Source organism: Sus scrofa, chromosome 14, assembly GCF_054392235.1.
Source record: "Sus scrofa isolate SSC_HxYL_T2T_F1_AM1 chromosome 14, Sscrofa_HxYL_maternal_Yorkshire_Landrace_v2.0, whole genome shotgun sequence".
In the NCBI taxonomy this organism is placed as follows: Eukaryota; Metazoa; Chordata; class Mammalia; order Artiodactyla; family Suidae; genus Sus; species Sus scrofa.
In genome coordinates, this window is record NC_139396.1 from 150,984,709 (window position 1) to 150,991,689 (window position 6,981).

Sequence of the window (6,981 nt, forward strand, 5' to 3'; positions counted from 1 at the left end):
GTATGTGTAATACCTTTAAAATGACCTCAATTAATAACCACATAGAGTTTCTAGGAAACTGTATGAGATGGGTTTACTGGCTCTTGTAAATGTCTTGAAGCTTCATTCATATAGAGAGGAGGCACAAAGCAGTCAACAAAGCACTAGGGTTAGAGTCCGGAAGCTCAGACTCTTACTCCATCACTAGATACTAAGGTGACTGCTAGAAAATAAAGGTTTGATTGGCTTGGCCTCCAAGGGCTCTATCAGTACGAAAATTGTCAAACTCCATATAGGAAGTACTTGAAACAGTCATCAAAGAGAAAAGCTGTGTGTAAGAGCAAGTGTTTCCAAAAATAGACATACAAAGGATTTCTTTAAATTTGGATTGAAGAAGGGAAAACATAGTTTTATGTAAATCACACACACACACACACACACACACACACACACTCATACAAGCCTATAAAGTGTACATTTTGTAAAACCCAGCAGTGTTTTCCCCAGTTGAATAAAATGTGGCTTTGCAGGCATTCAGATCCCATTGCATTTGTGCATTCTGCACAAGGCTGTTGGCTCTAGACAGCCTTTAATTCTAATTAATACAGGTCCGGCTGAATCAGTGGGTGGAGGAAGAAAGGCTAGAAATGAAGAAAGAAAATGAGACGTTAGCACGAATGCCTATCACATTGTGAATATCTATTCATCTGCATAATATTAATGATAGCAAATATGCAAACAGATGTTTCTCTCATTAAATTGTATATGCAAATACTACTGGTAGGAGTGGTAATGTCTTGGGGTTGAGAGATCGGAGAGGGTAATTAAAGGTTAATCCAGTTTTCAGTTCACAGACCATACGACAAGCGTGGTTGTAAAGAAAATTTGTCACTTAACCTTCAATTCATTACCAATGGCACATGGATTTTCTACTTAAATAATACAAACATATATGTGCTAATCATCACTCCCCCTACCTCCTCTGCAGTGGTGGCAACCACTGGCAGAGACTTGTGAGTTGAGCAAACAAAGTTGAGCATTTCTGGACAGAGCAAGAATAAGACAAGTCTATGTATTCTCCAAAATATCAATGGATTCCTTAGAATCATGTAGCATCATAATCTCTCATTTTTAACAGAAAAATCGGATGTGCTTACCTCGTTACCCTTTGACTATTGTTAGAAGCATTGTTTTAAGACACTGAACATGAGATATTAGAGGCTACAATGACCTAAGACCACAATACATCACTATTTTTCTTGTTGGGTGAATTGCAAATGGTAAAGCATTTGTCACATTTTTTGGACAGAAAAGTTTAACTCGCCAACTGAGGTATTTTCACTTCCCATTTTGAGGAGGCAAAACAAACAAACAAAAAGCAAGTCAGAAGAGTTCCAAATGGGCAAGACTGTGAGAAGAAATGAAAGGTCGGTATCAACTGTGTATTTGCAGGAAGAATTGAAGAACAGCAGAGGGAGAAGAGGTTTTCCTGCATCTGTGGAATACTAAAGAGGATTTATTTCCTGATCAATAGTTACAAAGAGCTTACCTTTGGTTTAGTGGGAATCGAGGTTCTGAAAGGGTAATCTCTTCTCTCCCCTCTACGTCCTTAGTCCTTGATTCTACAAGAAGTACAGGGCTATTCACTCGGTGTAAAGACCCACGCAAAGCTAGCAAGCAGAATATCTGAGGTCTCCTTGCTTCTGTAAATTAAATGTGTGCCTTCTGCTCTGAGGATTCAGAGATGCCAATCAAAATGAAATCAAAAGTTTCATGGGCAGCCAGATCCCTAACATTTAATCCTCATTATGCATTGAGGGTTTTTAGTTAAACCCAAATTTAATTTTAGTTTTCATGCCACCCGAAAAAAACCAAAGCTCCTTTCACAGTTGCAATCCTACATTAAATCTAAATCAAATCTTAGATATAAAACGAAAGGTCTGATTTGTTCCTCCTTTCTCATAGGAAGCAGGGCTTATTTAAGCTGCTAAAAATTGCCTTGGGAAATCATATATTTCTCAAGACAATGGGCTATGTTTAACTTGCCCAAAGCATCTTTTTCCTAGAATTTTAGCAATACTCGCTCATTGGCAAACTCAAAACAGAAGGTAACTACCGTAATTCCAAAAAAAGGAGAGCGATGTCTTCCAATCGGGTGTGTTGTTGTGGTTTTGGTTTTGGTTTTTGGTCTATACAGTGCCAAACAATTTAACTGTTTTTTTCCCTACTGCTTTATTTACTGATTTTTTTTTTTCCTTTCCACTCTTCTTTTTTCGTTTTTGCAGAATGGCTACTTGGTCTCTGACCTAGAAGTGGGTCTGCTAGTTTTGAGAGCCAGGTAGCCTGTCCATCCCCAGGGCTAATAACAGAAGGGCCCTGATTGAATCATCTTCTGTTGACCAGCTCTCCCTGAGCAAGAAAAGAAGGAGCAGGATGTCTCCCAGGGCTGAGCTTAAGGTGAAGGGACATGGAACAGTTATGGCACCACCTGAGTTATTAGTACATAATATGTGCACGTCCCCCTGGGTATATATTAAAAGATCTGATCGCCTGCCCTTCTCCCAGCTAATTCTGGGTAACACTTGGAGATCTCCAGCCCTACTCTCAGGAGGCTCTTTCAAAATAACATGGCCCTGTGCTTGTCTATTTGTTAAGTAATTGAGAGGTAATGGCGATTATTATGTGTTAAGAAGCAGCCATATTCCCCTAGCACCAGGCAGCCCCCATTAGTTCTGTACTACCCAGAATAGCACACAGGTGATGTGGAGATTGACTGTGGGGGGCTAGACTTTGGGTAGAAAACTTCAGACAGAGCCAGATGATTTATTTTGCCACATGCAAGGAAACACACATCTCTCGGGGCGGAGGCCCTTGATTTTGAGTGATTGCTGTCCACCTTCCCCAGGACCCTAAAACATAAGGGCTGCATTGATGGTTGATCCAGGACAGGTCAGTGATCTGAACCCCCTGACTTGTTCTCAGTGACCACCTCAGCTTTGCCTTGGCCCTGGCTCAGTAGGGTGTGTTGAATCTGGTACATCCGGAGCTCGGCCGAGCAGATCATGAAGACAAGCAGTGATGCTAGAACCAGGCAGGGGAGGAGACCGGCTGGAACGTCGCAGACAAGGGCAGCAGGAGACGGGAGGAGTGGCTCCTGTACCTCCTGGGAAGCTTCTCAACGGCTCTGAGCTTCAATACCTTCTTCTGCAAGGTAAGAAAATAGTAGTACTGACCCCAAAAGTTGGTTGAGATGATCTGATACCATGCATACATGGAGCCCATAGCACCCGATACCAAGCCAGCTGAAACAATGGTGATAATTAAGATTAACAACCTGAACCTGAAACCAGGGTATTCTAGGCCCCCCAGGAACAGATCCACTCGGAGGATGTCTCCAGATGTTTCTGACGTGGCTGCTGCTTTATCACTGTGCATGCAATAGGGCTGGGTTTCCATCCCGTCAGAGAAAGCAGCTGAGCACTTCAGCAGATTTGGGGGGCATCCCCCGAATATCTCCTTTAATTGTTTCCTGTGGCAATTACCGCAGTCCCCTTTGGGTCACTCAGCTGCATGAAGAGACTGGCCTCTGTTGATGTAAGTCAGATCTTCAAGTGGAATCATGGGACATCACCTCCAAGCCAGGCGGGCTCTGAGCAGTTTGTAAATAGATACCCAGGAGTTTCCGTGGTAGCTCAGCGGGTTACAAACCCAACAAGTATCCATGAGGAGGTGGGTTTGATCCCTGGCCTTGCTCAGTGGGTTAAGAATCCAGTGTTGCCGTGACCTATGGTGTAGATCACAGACACGGCTTGGATCCGGCATTGCTGTGGCTGTGATGAGGGCCAGCAGCTGCAGCTCCAATTCGACCCCTAGCTGGGAACTTCCATGTGCGCTGATGTGGCCCTAAAAAGCAAAAAAAAAGTAAAAGAAACCCAACCAGTGCTGTGATGTCTGAAACCCAACCCAAATGTGTAATATTATCAGCAAATGGGTGCCACAAGCCATTTCTGAATGCTCCAAACTCTCTCTGAATGGACACCCACCTCTAAGCCTCAACGTCCTCACCTGTAAAATGGCAGTTTTGGTCGCCTTGTCAAAGCACTGACGTGTAGATTGAATAACAGTGTGGAGGAAATGCCCTGCCTTGTGTCAAATAGTGTCGCGAAGAGAGGGGTTTGTAGTGTCTGCACCCTCTGTCCCCTCCTGGTGTCCAGAACCGTAATTAGAACACTGCGTCCACACCGCACCATTATCCTTAACCCTAACCGTTTGTTAATTTAACTCACGAGGGGCTCTTAGCACTTAAAAGGGTGTTTAAAAACACAAACCAACAATTAGTCTTTGGGGACCAAAGACTACCTGCAAGCAGAATGTATCAGTTTTCCTGCCTGGCTCCACAAACACCATTTTGATGTGTTAATGGCCCCTAGTGAAGGCAGTAATTTTCAGTTAAATAAAGGAAGCCATCAGTGCAAATGCAAATTCTACTGTGATGAAATCTGCCTTTGCCTGTGAGTCAGCCAGGAATAAGCATTAATAGAGCACCATCTACAAAGGATTGACATAAAAATAAAGTAGTATGTGTAATAGGAAATGTATGGTCAAGAAATGCGACACTCAGAGTTCCCGTCGTGGCTCAGTGGTTAAGGAACGTGACTAGTTTCCATGAGGACACAGGTTCGATCCCTGGCTTCGCTCAGCAGGTTAAGGATCCGGTGTTGCCATGAGCTGTGGTGTAGGCCCGAGACTGAGCTCGGATCCCATGTTGCTGTGGCTGTGGCGTAGGCCAGCAGCTACAGCTCTGATTCAAACTCCAGCCTGGCAACCTCCATATGCAGCGGGTATGGTCCGGAAAGAAAAAGACAAAAGACCAAAAAAATAAAAATAAATAAAAATAAATAAAAACATGAAGACTAGAGAAATAGGCTTAATTATGTGACATGAAGAAATACTTAACAGTCATGGGGACCTTAGAGGCTGCAAGTGGGGACACAGTCAATATTCACCAGGACTCTTGGGGTGAGCAGAACCCCAATGCATTGATCAGTAAGAAATCATCACTAAATATCTAGCATTAGATGAAGATTTTTAAGCCCCTTCCTTTCCATAGGCTGGTCGGGGATTCAGGGCCAAGAGAGTCCTCATCTTCAATAATATTATTATTCTTCTCCTTTTTTTTTAGCCATACCCACGGCAGATGGAAGTTTCCCAGCCAGGGACTGAATCTGAATCATAGCTGTGACCTATACCACAGCTGCAGCAAGGCCAGATGCTTTAACCCACTGTGCCGGGCCGGGGGATCAAACCTGGGCTTCCACAGTGACCCAAACCACTGCAGTTGCATTCTTCACCTGCCGCACCACAGTGGAAACTCCCCGTTATTCTTTAACCTACCCAGCTTGGTTAATGTGAATGATATGGATAGAAGTATGGGCTTAAGTGCAAAGAGCTCAGAATGAGGGAAAAAGGGCCCCTATTTGAATCCAGACTCCACCGCTAAGGAAATGCAGCAAGACCTTGGATAAATCACCTTCTCCCAGATGTCCCACCTTCCAAACGGGCTTGAGGAAGGCATCTGGGACTCGTCTTCCAGGATTTGAATGAAGTTCTGCAGCAAGGGGTGACCTTCCTGACCTGCTTTTAGGGAGGCAGTAGGGAGAATGGACGGGCACATCGATTGGTCCTGGCCTCTCCTCACTCCTTCGGGGTCCTTGGTACATGAGCTTCTCAACTTCTTGGAGGCCCAACATGTGCTTCCAGGAGACGGGACTCACGGTCATCCCACCCGGCCTCGTAGACTGAGTGCTAACTCCTCAGTGCAGCGGGCGTGGATCAGGAGCCCAGACAATGCCCGTTGCCCTCCCTGCCCCTGGAGGGTTCAAAAGAAAAAAAAAAAAAAAAAAGAGGCACACCTTGATGCAATCTTATGCAGCCTGGCCAAATGATTTAAGGAAGTGATCCAAAAAAGCCAAAAAAAAGCAACAAATGAAAAACAAACAGAAAAGCTATGGTTTTTCTTTACTGGTAGCAGAGGGAGGGGGAATTGGCGCAAAGCAAAAAATTGGAAGAAAGATGACATTCCGGTTTCGGTTACATTTCAAGAAGTAAGGAACCTTTTTATGTGGAAGGGGAAAAGGACTTCAGGGGATGGCAGTTTAGCCTGTCATTACAGCTCACCTCCAGGGTTTGTTTGTGACCAAGAGCCTAATTGATTGAAAGGCAATGATTTATGAGAAACTAGTGTCTGGGTTCTGAGGGTATTAGCAAAAACTAAATATTTAACTTTAAATCATGACCCGTAATTATCTTCCATTTCATATTTTCACACAATTACAGGAGAGGCACAGACTTCCTTTCCTAGAGGTTGCAATTAAGCTTTAGACAAATCAGATCAGGCTTAATCAATCAGATCTTTATCCAGTACATGTCCAGCTCGAATTTTCTTTCCCATGAAAGCTGCGGGAAGTCAGGAGAACCAGGAGGAAAGAGGTTGGGATTTGGCAGAAAGCCACGTGGGTTTGAATCTTGTCTCCAAAATTCACGCTCTTTGTGACCAGAATAAATCACTTACATGCTCTGGGCCTTAGTTTCCTCATCTGTAAAATGGAGGCAATAAGAACCACCCCCCTCCGCCCCAGGTTATTTTAGGGCTGCAATGACAGAAGCATGTCCACATTCTGTGTTTTTGTTTGTCTGTTTTGCTTTTAAGGGCCAAACCCGCAGCATATGGAGGTTCCCAGGCCAAGGATCAAATGGGAACTGAAGCTGCCAATTGAAGCTGCCAGCCACAGCCACGCTGGATCCAAGCCACGTCTATCATCTACACCACAGGTCATGGCATCACCAGATCCTTAACCTGCTGAGCAAGGCCAGGGATCGAACCCACAACCTCCTGGTTCCTAGTGGGATGTGTTTCCGACGGGAACTCCCACGTTCTGTGTTGAATACAGTGTTCCCCATGAGGAGTTTCTGGACTCCCCCTCTACTTTGAAGCTCGGGGCT